General features: G+C 37.3%; 1 pseudogene; it reads left to right on the top strand.

The window, feature by feature from the left end:
• Positions 1-14,039: 14,039 nt before the first annotated feature.
• Positions 14,040-14,396, top strand: LOC121455406 (annotated as a pseudogene).
• The last annotated feature ends 1,536 nt before the right edge of the window (positions 14,397-15,932 follow it).

Here is a 15,932-nt window from a genome sequence, read left to right as displayed (position 1 = left end):
GCCAAGCTGATGAAATTATTTCCTTTATCTATGGGGATTTGTGTTGGTGCAGAGGATGACCACGAAGACCAAGAGTTGAATCTTGAGGTTACTGAGTTATCCACACACTCTGTATGAATAGTTATTTCTTTACTCATGAAATTTGGATTCCTATGAGAAGGAAACAAACACTGATTTAGAATGCTGAGTAGATGCCGAGGTTATCAGTTCTAACTTTTAGGTTCATTAGTCAAATGTTCATTTTTCATTTAGTAAAATTGCTCATTTAGTCAAATGTTTAATTTTCATTACACACAACCTAACAATATTGGTAAAACTTCTAAAATATAAGAATGTAATATATAAGGATTAACGATTTCAGCAATATTTAACTTGAGATGATCCCTCTATTAGTCATGCATATTTTCATATTTAGTGGTAAATATGAATACATATAGAGTATGGCTTATTAATAAACAGCAACAAATAAAGCTATCTGTCTTTAGATTCTGTAAAAAGAAACAGACACTATCTTCAGAAATTAGAAAAATGTTTAAAATTATATATGCAGCAAGATACTACAAATTTTAATGAAATCACACATTCTGGACATGTTAGCTTTTGGTATATGGTTCTTCACTCTAGGAAAGAAACACAGCATAACTGCTAACGTGAGCCCGTGGGAGCATGATGGACATTGCCATTGTTATCATGAGAACAAAGTATAGAGAAATATTTGAGAGGTAGTCATCACTTGTTCAGTCATTCAGTCATAAGATTTAGATGAATACACCTAAAACACTGATCAACAATTATAAAAACACTCAGTTTACTTTATTTTCTGAAAACCATGGAGGTCTTTGTGCCTTATGAGTGTTCAATATTTAAAATGATAGCTCTTATGCCTGGCATGGGTTTTAAAGTTGTAGTTAGCCAGTTTGTATTATAAATTCACATTCTTGTCTTGTTCTGTACTGATAAATAGCCGCCAATTGTAATATGTAATGGAAACATTTCACACTCTAAAGAACAGCAAGAGTTTCATGTATATCTGTGACACTGTTTTAAAATATGCCTTATATATTTTAATAAAATTTAATCAGGAAACTGACATAATAAAATGCACTTGGAATCTGTCTTAGACTTTATTTTTATTGTTTAACTGTGTGTGTGTGTGTGTTTGTGTGTGTGTGTGTGTTTGTGTGTGTGTGTGTGTGTGTGTGTGTGTGTGTGTGTGTAAATGGAAGCCTATGGAGACAGGAACAGAGCATCAGATTACTCTACAGCTTGAGTTGTAGAAGATTGTGAGCCTCCTAATATCGGTTCTGAGAACTGAACTTTGTTCCACTGCCAGAGATATACTTGAGTCATCTGAGGTACTTGAGAGAATCTGTTGAGATAGTTCTCCATCCTTTGCATGAGTATTTTAAATATTGCCAATTTTAGTGACATATATTGATACTTGATTATTTTAATTTTCATGTTACTAGTAATTAATGATATTCAGCATCTCCTTATGTATTTGCCATTTACACATTTGAATGCTCAGAACAATCTTTTCTTTGTTTTAAAGTATTAGGTAATGGGTTTTGTTTTAAGTGAACTCTATGTAAAGCATTCTTTATATTTTAGGAGTCTAAATCTATCACACATTGCCTGGCCTGATTTACTCACTTGAACCTTGGCCTTACCTTCTTTTATCACCTTGATTTTCCAACTTGCATGCATACAAAATCTACTGTGTAGACACTGCTTCCAGGTTCTGCTCCTGGCTCACGTTGAAGCCTGGCACCTTTACCTCAGTTGTGATGATTTCAAGGAGTCTTTTTGGTTGAACGTACATCCTTAGATGAACATGGTTCTTCTGTTTAGAGAACTCTTCCAGTAGCCTTCTTCATTCAGGCACCATTTTTTCCCATGAATTTGTAACTTCATTATGAGTGTGTCTTTCAAGGTAACATTCCTATGATTGCAGTGAAAAATGTAGCTATGAGTTTCTCTTTAACAGCTTCAGTCTCTTCAGCAATTACAGCACTTTGCCCTCCTCTTTTAGTATACAGTTTAGATACTCTGTTCATTCCAGTTTCCTGCTTTCAATTTTCATTATAAAGGTCACTCAACACAGTGAACAATAGCACAACATAGATATATGCTTTCTGTCTTAAAATTACTTACTCTGTACAACTTTGTTCATTATTTTAAAATTCAGCTTCACTGTGTTTATCAGGACAGAGACAGAAAACAGTTATATTTTCTTTTTTCTCACGATTCATTTTTTTGTGTGTGTGTTTACCTGTGTGCACATAAATGTTTGCAGGTTCCTGCAAAGGAGAGAAGGGGCATAAAATTTCCTTGAGTTGTAATTGGGAGAATCCTGTGAAGTGGGTGCTGGAAACTGAACTAACATGGGCCTATGGCAGTTTGAATGCAATTTGCCCCGATAAGCCCTCAGGGAATGGCATTATTGGGAAGTATGGCTCTGCTGGGTGAGGTGTGTTGCTGTGGAGGAAGGCTTTGAGATCTCATATATGTTCGAACCATATCGAGGGAGACAGACTACTTTCTATTGCCTGTGAATCAAGATGTCAGAACCCTCAGTTTTTTTCTCCAGCATCATGTCTGCCTGCATTCTGCCTTGCTTCCCACCACAAAGATAATGAACTAAACCTTTGAACTGGAGCGAGCAACCACAATGAAATGTTTTCCTTTTCAAGAGTTGCCATGGTCATGGTGTCTCTTCACAGCAAAGAAACCCTAACTAAGACAGGTACTCTGGAAGAGGAGCAAATGTTCTTATTTACTGAGCCATCTCTCCAGCCCCGTGGCTAGAATTCTTATCAGAATGTAACACAAATGGCTTCTATTCTGTTTCCAATGAGGTTCTTGTTCCTCTCTCAAGCACAGTCTTACTGTCTACCTATCTGTGGGAATTCCGGTCTTCCACACTCCCATTAAAATGACTCATTCAGCTTTGCACACAACATTCTAGTATCTGTTTAGTTTGCTCCTCCGCAACATTAGCAGTTCTGCCTACAAACCCGTTCTGAAGGCCTGCAGAGCATATCCTCTGGTTTATTGCGGCAATTTCTCTATTTCTCAGTACAAATTTTCTAATATTTATTATTTTTCTTTTTACTGCCGCCAAATAATCTGACAGGAAGCAACTCAGGAGGAGGACTTATTTAGAACACAGCTTCAGGGTAAGAAAGGCACGGCAGCTGGGGTGTGGGAGCTTGCTGTTGGTCACATCACAGTCAATGATGGGAAGCGGTGAGACAGATTTTTTTTAAGAGTATTGTGATTTGCATATCGCTGAGACTAATGTAGCAGTCAGTATCTTTGTATGCTACTTGTTATTCGGTTTTAGATTTACAGACACGGCATCATCTTACTTTTAAAAGGCCTTTTGCCAGCATGATAATTTACTTTTCTGCATGTGTCTATTTCAGTCTTCATTCACTTGCCTCAAATCATTTCGGTAACAGAAGCAGAGATGTCATGAGAGGAAAATAAGTCTTGAGTCCATGCCCTTCACCTCTTTTTGAGAATTCGTGGATATGAACATCCCTATGTAGCTGTGTGTGTATGTCTGAGTGCCTCCATATGTGTCTGTTCTGAACTTTAATTCATATTGAAATTTTTTTTAATAGTTTATAATTTTTTGTTCTTTGATTTTTATCTAGACAACAGTTCTCATTGAATGCACATAATCATAGTTGCTGACTTTTGCACCAAAATGGCTACAAATATGTGAAAAATAAAATGACTAGAAATAGAAGGCTTGAGGCAGAATATGAAGTCCTTTGAACACATTCATTCAGCGCACACACAGATCTGGGGGTTCTTCTTCTCAAAACCAAAGTCCCACTAATTCAACTCCTGGCCTTCAACACTTAACAGACTGAAGCTCGTTCCCTGATATATGCTGAAAGTTTGCAGATTGTAGGGAATCTTTTCTTATTTACTCTCCACGGAAATGATTCAGAGAGCAATTTTGGCAGTATATTCTCCTGCTTTCATCTTCATAAGTGAGACAGAGAATCACCTTCCTCTCTTGAGAGCTTCAGAAAATCCTAGTGTCCCACACACTATAAATATACAAGCAGTTTCTTGTCCTCTAGCTTTCTTTTCCCCACTGGTTTTCCCTTTTTGAAATTATGGCTATATTATATTAGAGTTCTTGGTGGCTCTTGGGACAATGCACTGGACATGAACTTGGAAGCAGCTTAATTTTATTACATTTTTATTATGACTTCTGGCAAAATATTTAATCATCTAAAGCCTCCTTTTTTCCTTTTTGTTTTTATGCTTAAATTGATTGGTAGCAACCTGCTGTGCCTCTATTATGAGACAGCTAAAGTACTAGATGACGGGCTTGCAAGTGACCTGTTTCTCTTTGCCTCTGTCTGCATCCTTCTCAATCAGCATTCTTTCATGGCTGCAGAAAGTAATCTATTTGGGTCATATCATCTCTTATCAATTTATAGTTCAGTTTTTTCTTTATAAATTTTATTACATTTGTGTGTGTGTATTTGTGTGTGCACGCTACACACATATATGAATTTCTCCATGTGGAGGTCAAACATCTTCACTAACTGGGAAGTATTGATTGATTCATAGCTCACCACTAAATATAAGACAAAATGCGGACAGTGTTCACAGCAACTGTTTCATGGATATGCATTTTCATTAAAACCACCGAAGTCATACATGCTGACCTTCTGTACATTTTCTATGATTTCTTTACAGCTTGACTTCATACACATGAGAATTCTGATCCTGAGATTATCCATAAATCAGCACCTTTTCTAAGAAAGAATGAGAATGAAGATTTGTGGAGGGAGAGTGGGGAAAGAGAGCAGGTGAACTCAAAACTCTGCTTTGAGATTTTCAAACTTTCTGAGAATTTCATACTTCATATGTTGTGTTTTCATATCACCTTTCGATTTCCCCTGCAATGCCTCCCAAACTGCACTCCTCCCCCCACTTCATGATCTCTTTTAATAGTTCATTGAATTAGTTCAGCCAGTGCTCTCCTTCTGTGGATGGGTATAGGGCCATAGGAGAATACATATCCTAGCAAAGGCCACTTTCTTTAAGAAAGGTGTCTCAACTTGTTTTAGCAGCATTCAGTTCTCAAAGCTTCTCAGTTCAGGATGAAGCTTCATAAGTTCCTCTTTCATCTATTCCTGAATTTTTACTGGTTTGATTTTGTGTAGTTCTTGTAAAGGTAAGCAGAAAAACTTTGAACTCGTGAGTGTAGCCACCTTTGTATATCCAGAAGACACTTGTTTATCAATAGCCATCCCCATCCTTTTTCTCTTACAATCTTCTACCCCTCTTTCATCAAGCTCCCTGAGCCATGTGAAGAGGAAGCATGACCGACATGTCTTATTTAAGGCTGAGCACTCCAGTGGTACCCATCCTCTGTTCTCTGACAAATTGGATGCTGTCTGTATTTAGTTGTCCTCCGTTGTAAAGCAACGTTTCTCTGAAGATAACTGAAAGCTGTACTCTTCTAAGACTATGGAGATATGTATTCAGAAATCATTGGGGATACTGTGTTCATTTAGCAAATGACAACTGTCCTATAAATCAGAAGTTAAGTTCAATTAGACAATGGGTGGTTGTTCTCATACATTCATCACACTATTGTACTATGGGCATATCTTTTCAGGGAGGTCATCATTATTGCTCACAGGGTGTATAGATGGGTAACACTGCTGAAAACCTACTTTCTCAGAAGACTGTACAGTAACTTTCATTGCTATAAAAGCTCTTCCATAGGAAAGAGAGTGGTCCATCAGTGCCAGCTTAATTTCTTCATGTTCTTTTTTGCAAGTGGGTGGTGTCTTCACAAATAACACCTTACTATCCAGTACCGGTGGGCAGCCAAGAACAATGACAATAGCCTGTTTTATCTGGGGGACTCTGGGACCCATTAACCAAACACAAGAAGAGTTGAATCCCATGCTTTGTATTGAACTTTTTTTTGACAACCTATAATTCAGGAAAAAGCACAATGCATGTATAAAATATCTCCACTTAGACTCATATGGCTTTTTCAACCATCTTTATTGTTAGTTATTCTTGCTACTTTCCATCTTCTTTCCTCATCTCCAAACCCCTTTACAATGAAATCTTTTCCCATCATCCTTTTTTCCATCTTCAGAACACATCTTTCCTTAAAAAACCCCAAACCTCTTGACCAAGCAATGGCCTTTTCTAGTTTCCCGACTTCTTTGTGCACCCAGAGACAATTACATAGAAGCAGAGACTGCTTTACATTTCCTGGACATTCAGACCCAAACAATCCTATAGAACCTATATTAATTACAACACTGTTTGGCCTGATAGCTCAGGCTTCTTATTAATTAACACTTACATCTTAAATTGCCCCATTTCTATTAATCTGTGTATCACCACAAGGCTGTGGCTTACCGGCAAGTTTCCAGCGAGTATCTTTCTTTTTTCGGCAGCTATATGGTGTCTCCTTAACTATGTGTATGCTCTCTCTATATCTCTCCCAGCCTGGTTATATTCTTCTCTTCATAGGCCAAAGAAGCACTATTCATTAACCAATGGAAATAAAACATATTGATAGCATACAGAGAGAATCCCACATCAATTACAGACATCTAAAGATTTGAAACTAGGATTCAGCTATAATAGAGACCATGTGGCAAATGTGTTTACAGATCTCTTATGGGTTACCTTTTCTTTCCAATTCTATCTATTTATGTGAAAATTTTATAATTTAATTTTTATTACTCTTACATATGTAGTGGCAAGGCAAGCAGGCCTATTTTCTTTCCACCCAGCACTCGGATGGCTAGCTTTACACCCAAAATAACAACATACAAATTGTATTCATTTAAACACTGCTTGGCCCATTAGCTCTAGTCTCTTAATGGCTACCTCTCACATCTTGATCAACCCATTTCTATTAATGTGTGTAGCACCACAAGGTGGTGGCTTACTGGGAAGATCCTAACCTGCGTCCATCTCAGAGAGGAGAGCTGTGGCGTCTGCCTCATTGCCTTCTTCCCAGCATTGTGTTCTGTCTTCCCCATCTACCTATGTTCTGACCTATCAGGCCAAGCAGTTTTCTTTATTAATTAACCAATGAAAGCAACTGATAGATAGAAGAAACTCCTACATCATACATAAAATATCATGGTGTACATATATCATATTTTCATTATCCACTCATCAAGTTTTTAATTGAAAATTTCATTGCTGGGAAATTATAATCAGAAGAATAACTTATGTATGTCCATGTGCATCAGCTGTCTGTTTCGTGAAGAACAGTCCAATACTCACACAATTGAATGTAAATAAACATGTGACTATAAGTTAGTTGTGCAGTATTAAGAGTACAAGGCTGTGTATTGTTTGCATCAGCATAGAAAAATCTTGATGTTCTTCTGTAAAAATTTAGAAGTCCCATTATGTTAAGATGACAATGGTTCCTACTTCTTTCCATTATTTTTTTTCCATCAGCGACAACTAGAGTTTTTCTCACTTTCTAATGTGTAGATTGTCTGTGCAAAAGGAAAGAGGGAATGTGCCAAAGTAAGCATTTCTTTCTCAAAGAAATGTCTGGAAAGGTCATGTGTAAATTCATTCACATTTCATTAGTAAAAGCAAAGGACCAAGTCAGACCTATGAGTGGAGATCAGTCAGTGTGTTTATCAGAAGAGAGATTGTTGGCACATTTGATGAAAACACTAAATGACAACCCTGTTTGCCAATCAGTCTTCAGGAATAAACATGAGATATGTTAAACTGTAAGGAGTGCTTATCTGATTATCTAGTGGAAAATAATTTTGGTAAGTTTTATGCTGGATACTTTACTGACAGATGCACAAATGCTATGTACATGGATGGGAGTAAGGGTGGAGGAGTAGAGGAACTATGAACAGTTCAGGGGTTTCTGTTGTTTGCTTGCTTTCGCTTTTTATTTTTATCTTCCTCTGATATTCCTATATTGCAGGAACTTTTGCTTTTGCATATTTTTAAGAAAGATTAAGAATAAAACCATCAAACAAAATGAAAATAAAAAAAAATAAAGATTGAATGCAGAAATTATGAAATTGATTACTAAAGACATGATTTAAATTTATTTAAGAACATTATCAGGAATCTACATAACTGTGAGAATGAGCACGGAGATTATATGATGAGAAGTATGTGTGTGTTTCTATAGAATGTTATTCAATATTTTCTACACATAGGTTGCATGTTATATGTACACACACACACACACACACACACACACACACATATATATATATATATATACACACAGAGAGAGAGAGAGAGAGAGAGAGAGAGAGAGAGAGACTCCTAATACAGTGGAGTCAAAGGGCTAGCTGGCTTTCTCTGGTAGTCTATAACTCTGGGATTTTTCTTTGTTTGTTCATTTGTTTGATTGTTTGTTTTCTGACAGGGTTTCTCTGTGTAGTCCTGTTTGCCCTGGCAATCATTCTGTAAACAAGGCTGACTTTGACCTCACAGAGATCTGCCTGACTCTGTCTGCTGGATGCTAAGATTGAAGGTGTGCCACCAGCATCCAGTGTAGACATGTTATTAAGTGGTGACAATTTTTTATTAATTGGGGGATCCAAGAAGGCATCATGAAAATTTGACTTTATGAGGTTAATTCCGGTACTATAGAGAAGCAAATTCAGTTTTCAGAACTACGAAGTAAGGACCATGGCAGATGGCTTTCTTAAAGAGCTTGAAGAATAGAAGCTTTTTTCATTCCATGATCAATTCAATATTTTTATTTATTTACTTCTAATAAAATATATAAAATTATACACAAGTGCATTCTTTTTAATTTTTAATATTTTTGTATATGAGTGTTTCCCCTGCATTTATGCATGTGTATCATGGTGTGCCTGGCTTGCTTGAAAGCCAGAAGATGGTGTCAGATCCTCTAACACTGGAGCTTCAAATGGTTTAAAGGTAGTAGGAATCCAACTGGGGTCCTCTAGAGGAGCTGTAAGTGTTTGTAACCATCAAACATCCCTCTGGCCCCCAGAAAGTGTGTTCTAATCATTGTGTATAAAACCTTTTACTTTATTTTTTCATATTATCAGATGACCTTAGCAATTTTAAATAAAATTCTAAATGATACATATTTTTAAATCTCTAATTAATTCATTCATTCAATAAAATAGGACAAATTGTTAATTAGAAAGTTAATTACATACTTCTTAAATTCACAGTATCTTTTATGTAGACTGACTTTGTCTAGATTTTTATGCTTCAAAAGAGATATTTTCTTTGTTCGAACTCTTCACAAAATGCCATGATGTGCGTATGTATGTTGCATGTTGTGCGTGTGGTATATGCGTGTGGTAACTGCTAGGGTACTCCACAGAGACCAGAGCAGGAGATTCAGTGTCTTCCCCTGTTACTCTCTGCCTTATTGTTTGGAGGCAGGGTTTCTATTGAACCTAGAGTTCCCTGTTTCCTCTAGTCTGCCTAGAGAGTGAGATTTTGAGATTCATATATTTAGCGTCCTAGTGCTGGTGTCGAAGGAAGGTTCAGCAATGACTCAGTTTTGTTGTTTATTTTTTTTTTATTTGTTTGTTTTTTATTTTGCTTGTCAGTTTGTTTGTTTAATGTGGGTGAAGAGTATTTAAGGTTTCATGCTTTCGGGGCAATGTCTCCTATTCACTGAACTATCTCTCTAGTTCCTGATGATAACTCTAAATAGAGTAGTTATAATCATAAGCACAGATTCTCCACAAAGTTCCAATACATAACATTGTGGAATAATGCAAAAATGGTTTTAAAGATGTTGTTCCACAATTACTCTATATTCTTACATTTCTTTTACTTGAAAAGATAGTCTCAATGATATATTCTAGAGGATTTTATAGACTGTTTAGGCTCCCCATCTTCCCATTCACATTTTGAAATTCTAGAACCCAATGCCCGCTATGTGGTTTTATTTGAAAATATGACTTTATGCTGGCTAGTTTCATGTCCATTTGACTCAAGCAAAAATTATTTGAGAAAAGGGAGCCACATAGAAAATGCCTTTATAAGATTGTAAAATGTCTTTTTCTGTCTTGCCAGCGTGTTTTCAAATAATGGCACAGAGGCTTCTTATTAATTATGAGAAGTTGGCCTTTAACTTTTGCTTCCCCCCCTATCTTTTATAACTTAAATTAACCTATAGCTATTAATCTACATTCTACCATGTGGCTTTTTTCCTTAACCTTTTCTCCATTTCTCTATATCCAACTTGTTCCACGGCTCCTGGAATCTCCTTGGTGTAATCCATACATCCTAGATTTCTCATCCTCTTCCTCTCTTTCCCTGAAAATATGGTTTATCTCTCCTGCCTAGTTATTGGTCATTCAGCTCCTTATTAAACCTATCACAGTGACACATGTTCACACAATATAAACAAATATTCTGCAACATTATATTCCATTTAGTCAAGTCTGTAAGGCATTTTCTTTATCAATGGTTCATGGGAATGGTGGGTACCACCCCTGGGTCCACAATCATAGATGGTAAAGGAAATCAGGTAAGCAAATGAGAAAGCCAGTAAGCAGTATTCCTTCTTGGCTTCTGCTTCAGTTTCTGCCTCCATCTTAGTGCCTCAGGTCCCTGTCCTAACTTCCTGGACTGTGATGTGGAACTTTGAGCTAAAATAAACCCTTTCTTCTCCAAGTTCCTTTGGTCATGGTGTTTCATCACAGTCATAGAAACCCTAACTAAGATCCTCTTATTCTCAGCCCTGAAAACATACATACAAGTCTCATTATTCAAGTAAAAGAAGGGTAAAAATACAGAGTGATAGTGGAACAACATCCCCAAAAACATGTTTTGCATTATTCCACAATGTTATGTATTGGAAGTTTGTGGAGAATCTGTGCTAATGATTTTATAAATAAAATAACTATGCTATTTAGAGTTATCATCGGGGACTGGAGAGTTAGTTTAGTGAGCAAGAACCATTGCTCCAAAAGCATGAGACCTGTAATTTAAATACTCATCACCCACATTTAAAAGCAAGCAACAAATAAACAAATAGCAACTATACAAGTTAATTATATTTATGAATACAAATGTGTACGCATAATGCGGATAATAAAAATTAACGAAAAAAGAACTACAGTTTGAAAGATGGCAAGGAGAAATACATGGGAAGTTTTGGATGGAAAAAAGTTAAGGGAGAAACAATGTAAATATATGCTAACTTCAAAAATACATGCAAATGGATGGAAATAGAAAACACTATCCTGAGTGAGGTATCACAGAGCCAAAAAGATGAACATGGGATGTACTCACTCATAATTGGTTTCTAGCCATAAACAAGGGTCACGGAGTCTACACTTGGTGATCCCAAAGAAGCTAAGTAAGAAGGTGAACCCAAGGAAAAGCATATAGTTATCCTCTTGGCTATGGGAAGTAGACAAAATTGCCAGGGAGAAAATTGAGATCTTGGGGGTGGGGTGGGATGGGGGTAAGGGGAGATGGGGAGAGAGGGGGGAGAGAGGGAGAATGGGGGGGAGCTTGGGAAAGGGGGAGGATTGGGATGAAGGAAGGTTGGATGGGGGAGCACGGAAGCACGGTTCTTAGTTGAGGGAGCCACCTTAGGGTTGGCAAGAGACTTGAACCTAGAGTGGCTCCCAGATACCTAAGCCAAGGTCCCCAGTTAGTTCCTTGGGCAGCTGAGGATGGGGAACCTGAAATGACCCTATCCTAGAGCAATACTGACGAATATCTTGCATATCATCATAGAACCTTCATCTGGTGATGGATGGAGACAGAGACAGAGACCCACACTGGAGCACTGGACTGAGCTCCCAAGGTCCTGATGAGGAGCAGAAGGAGGGAGAACATGAGCAAAGAAGTCGGGACCACGAGGGGAGCACCCACCCACTGAGACAGTGGAGCTGATCTATTGGGAGCTCACCAAGGCCAGCTGGACTGTGACTGAAAAAGCATGGGATAAAACTGGACTCTCTGAGCATGGCCAACAATGAGGGCTGATGAGAACCCAAGGACAATGGCATGGGGTTTTGAACCTACGTAATGTGCTGGCTTTGTGGGAGCCTAGCCAGTTTGGATGTTCACCTTCCTAGAAATGCACGGAGGGGGGAGGACCTAGGACTTACCACAGGGCAGGGAAATCTGACTGCTCTTTGGGCTTGAGAGGGAGGGGGAGAGGAGTGGGGGGAGGGGGAGAAGGGTGGGAGGAGGGGGAGGGAAATGGGAGGCTGGGAGGAGGAGGAAATTTGTTTTTTTGTTTTTTTTTTCTCAACAAAATAACTAAAATTAAATAAAAAAAAATAAAGTAATGACTGAGGTCTTTCAGCGCTTTAAAAAAAATATTGAATAATGTTTTATGATCTAACAGGTGCCCTGATAAGAGGAAGATAGCAGGAATGTAGGCATAGAGAGCAGGTTGGGAGATAGAGAACATGGTCACTCTAAAATGTAGGTGAGAGACTTCAAGATTACCAGTCTGCCTGTTTTTCCATCTTTACCTCTAGTAAAAAATAAACTTTTGTCATCCAAATATGTAGCCAGCCTTATTACTTTTACCCAGTACAAACACACACACACACACACACACACACACACACACACACACACACCAATAAATCCCAAAAAGTTACAATTTCTTATCACTGCAGTTAATTGTTCAATAAAGAGGACAAAATTAGATCTTCCTCAGAGAACAAGGACCTGTTCCACATTACGTATGCCAGAGAAGAACGAGTGAAAAGTCAGCACATATTAACATCAATAGACACAATAATAACCAAAATAATCTCAGAAATTACAAAATGAAAGTGTTATCCAGGGCAGAGCTACAATTATATTAGAACTCTTGACTACACATAAAGGCAAAAGATATACACAATTTTAAAAGCTATATTAGGAAACTCTTTAGTTTTAGAAATAAAATGGCCGAAATAGGATAAGCCTTTAATGCTCACTTGGGAATGCTGGAACATGGTTGAAATATTCAAGTTATTTTTCTATTGTTCAGTGAAGTGTTTCAGGCCATCCTACCGAGCACATCATGTTCAATCCCTAATGCAAATAGATTCAGTTCCAATTCATTTCATCCTGTGCTTTACTTATTTGGATCCTACGGAGACATTTTTGATGCCAGATACTCTCAACTTCCCCATGTTTTATTTTTGTCTATCAGTTCCTCTCTGTGGAGCTTGCTATTTGGACTGACTGGCAATAAGTTGAATTTAAATAAGCACCATATATTTAAAATTCAGAGGGTCAGTGATCATGAAGCTGGAAAGCCAAGTAAAATATATATTTAACATTTGCATAAATGACTTCTAAGCAGCTGATTGATTTTGACCTTTAGGAAGATTGGTTATGTTATTTTTTTTTAAGTCTCTCATACTTTCAGGATGTTGATAGCTGATCCAGATAGAAAATTATGTTCTTTATGGACACTACTGAATATTGATTACTAATTCATACTGTGTATCAATTAAGTGATAGCCAAAGGATTGAGTTTGCTCTGAAAATCAAATTAATTGAAGCTTTGCTTCACGTAGGAATGAGACTATAAAAGTTATCTTTTATCCTCTCATTTAAAAAGTAATAGAGAGTGGAAGACAGATTTAATGGTTTTTGCTTTTATTTCTCTGTGTTCTTTCCTATTTTATATGTTAAGAAAATATTTCAGTCATGTCCTGTTGTTTGCATTCTGAAATCCTTAGTTGAAATAAGACAAAAACTATGGAAGAAAGATAGAATTAGTGAGCCTGTGGATGAGTACTGGTAGAGAGGGAAACTTTCTTGCTATTTAAAGTGAATTGGTTTATTAATTAGGCTACAATGTATACCAAGAGTTCCATTTAGTTATCTTAATTATCATAATACACATTTCTGATATATCTTAGAACTGAGAGCTAAACAAAAAATACTAAGAGCCTTTGTTAAATTTAGCATTCTTCACTATGATTATTTGGACTGTATAGGAATATTAAAATCCCCAACTAAGTTCCTTCCTTTTCGTCTTCCAGGGACGGTGCTTAGAGGCACTCAGAATGGTCCAGCATTTGACATACCATTGTAGGCTCTCCTACAACACAGCCTCCAGCAAAACTAGGTTGTCTTGAACCCCTGGCAACAGGATTGTTTACCTTTACACCAAGAAGGTTGGAAAAGCACCTAAATCAGCATGCAGTGTGTGCCCAGGCCGACTCCGAGGGGTTCGTGCTGTGAGACAGAAAGTCCTCATGAGATTGTCGAAGACAAAGAAGCATGTCAGCCGGGCCTATGGTGGCTCCATGTGTGCCAAGTGTGTCCATGACAGGATCAAGCAGGCTATCCTTGTTGAGGAGCAGAAAATTGTTGTGAAAGTGTTGAAGGCACAAGCACAGAGTCAGAAAGCAAATTAAATGTGCGGCTTTTTTAATAAAAGTCAAGGCTTGGGGTTTGGTTAAAAATAAAATAAAATCCCCAACTAAATGACTCAAATTCTTTTTCCTTTTAACAATTGCTCATAATGTATCACCACCTTTTAGTTTGTATTTAGGAAGGGTATATTTGGTACTGGGGTCAAGGGACAATATTTTCATAGAATTCTAGAGAGTAGCGTGTGGTGAGTGTGTGGTTACTAGTTAAGGTCAATAGTCCTGCAGAATAGAAACTGACTCAGAGAAAAGGCCATCATAAATGGACAAGGTAAAAATTTTTGAAGAGTGGTCACTGGATAGATCTGGAGCACCAGTACTTTAATGCATACAAGAATTAAGAAGTCATGGCAACTAACTCCTTGAGCATGCATGTTGATAGGTAGGTGTGATCTGAGGGATGCAAGGAAATTCTTCTGATTACTATCATTTGCTCAGAGAAACATTAGGTGTACTCTCCATAAATGAGTGACAATGCCAACAAAATAGATATAGAAGTCAAAGAGGAGAGACATTGCAAAATAGCTGAGAAAAATCTTATTGCAGATCCTAGAGATTGATGTATATTTATAAATGTTAGTCTTTCTGTTTCCATTATGGAGGATGTGCAGGCATGCGCATAATCTCTGGGGATTGTGAATCCATTAACATTTATTTCCTTTATGAAATCTTAAATGATACAAATAATATCACATAAAAATTTAGAATTTAGATACTCAGTGATAAAAATCAGTACACACCTAGTTTTACTGCCAATTCTAAAGGATTTAGGGGTCACTAATTCTATTCTTGTAGGAAGAAGAAGAAGAAGAAAAAGAAGAAGAAGAGGAAGAGGTAAAAGAAACTCAACCATCTGGAATTCTGTGACTTGCCTTAGCCCTGCCAAAGAAGTGAGATAACAGGGTTACTGACAGCCTGAGACATAAAGAGAGACTCATGGCCAGAGGCTTGGCTGATATATGGTCACTCAAAGCATAAGCCACTGCAACCATCTTCTGCTCAGAATACACAGTGATCATTTAAAAAACCGATAAAGGCTGTTTTGGTCCAATATGAGAGTTAGAAACTCTTCTGGGCTGGATCAAAGTACTCTAATGTGAACACTATCATTATCTCAGGACCCCATATTGAACATGTGGGAAATGTTCTAATATATCAATACAGAAAAAGGTTCACAGTCCTTGTTAGATACCCTCAGAATAGTCTTCATAAAAATGACACAATCTTCAGCTTTATTACAATGTCTTGTTCCAGCTGAAAAAAATATTTCACCTATTGGAACTTTTTGTCTCACAGAGAGATGAATGAAAAACACCAGAATTGACAGGTTTCGGAGACACACAGAAGACTAAAAATAAGAAGGTAGCCAGTAAAAAGATGGAAGGATGCCACAAAGATGAATAGAGGTCATAGCCTAGACAGACAGACTCAAGTAAGATTTGATGTGGGAGTGTCATATATCAATCTGTTGATTTCATTGGTTAAGCAATAAAGAAACTGCTTTGGCCCTGATAGGTGAAAACA

Source organism: Microtus oregoni, unplaced genomic scaffold (assembly GCF_018167655.1).
Source record: "Microtus oregoni isolate MIOR12 unplaced genomic scaffold, Mior012 000013F_ref0000133, whole genome shotgun sequence".
Classification (NCBI taxonomy): Eukaryota; Metazoa; Chordata; class Mammalia; order Rodentia; family Cricetidae; genus Microtus; species Microtus oregoni.
The sequence above is the reverse complement of the archived record's forward strand: the minus strand, read 5'-3'. Positions and strand labels throughout refer to the sequence as shown.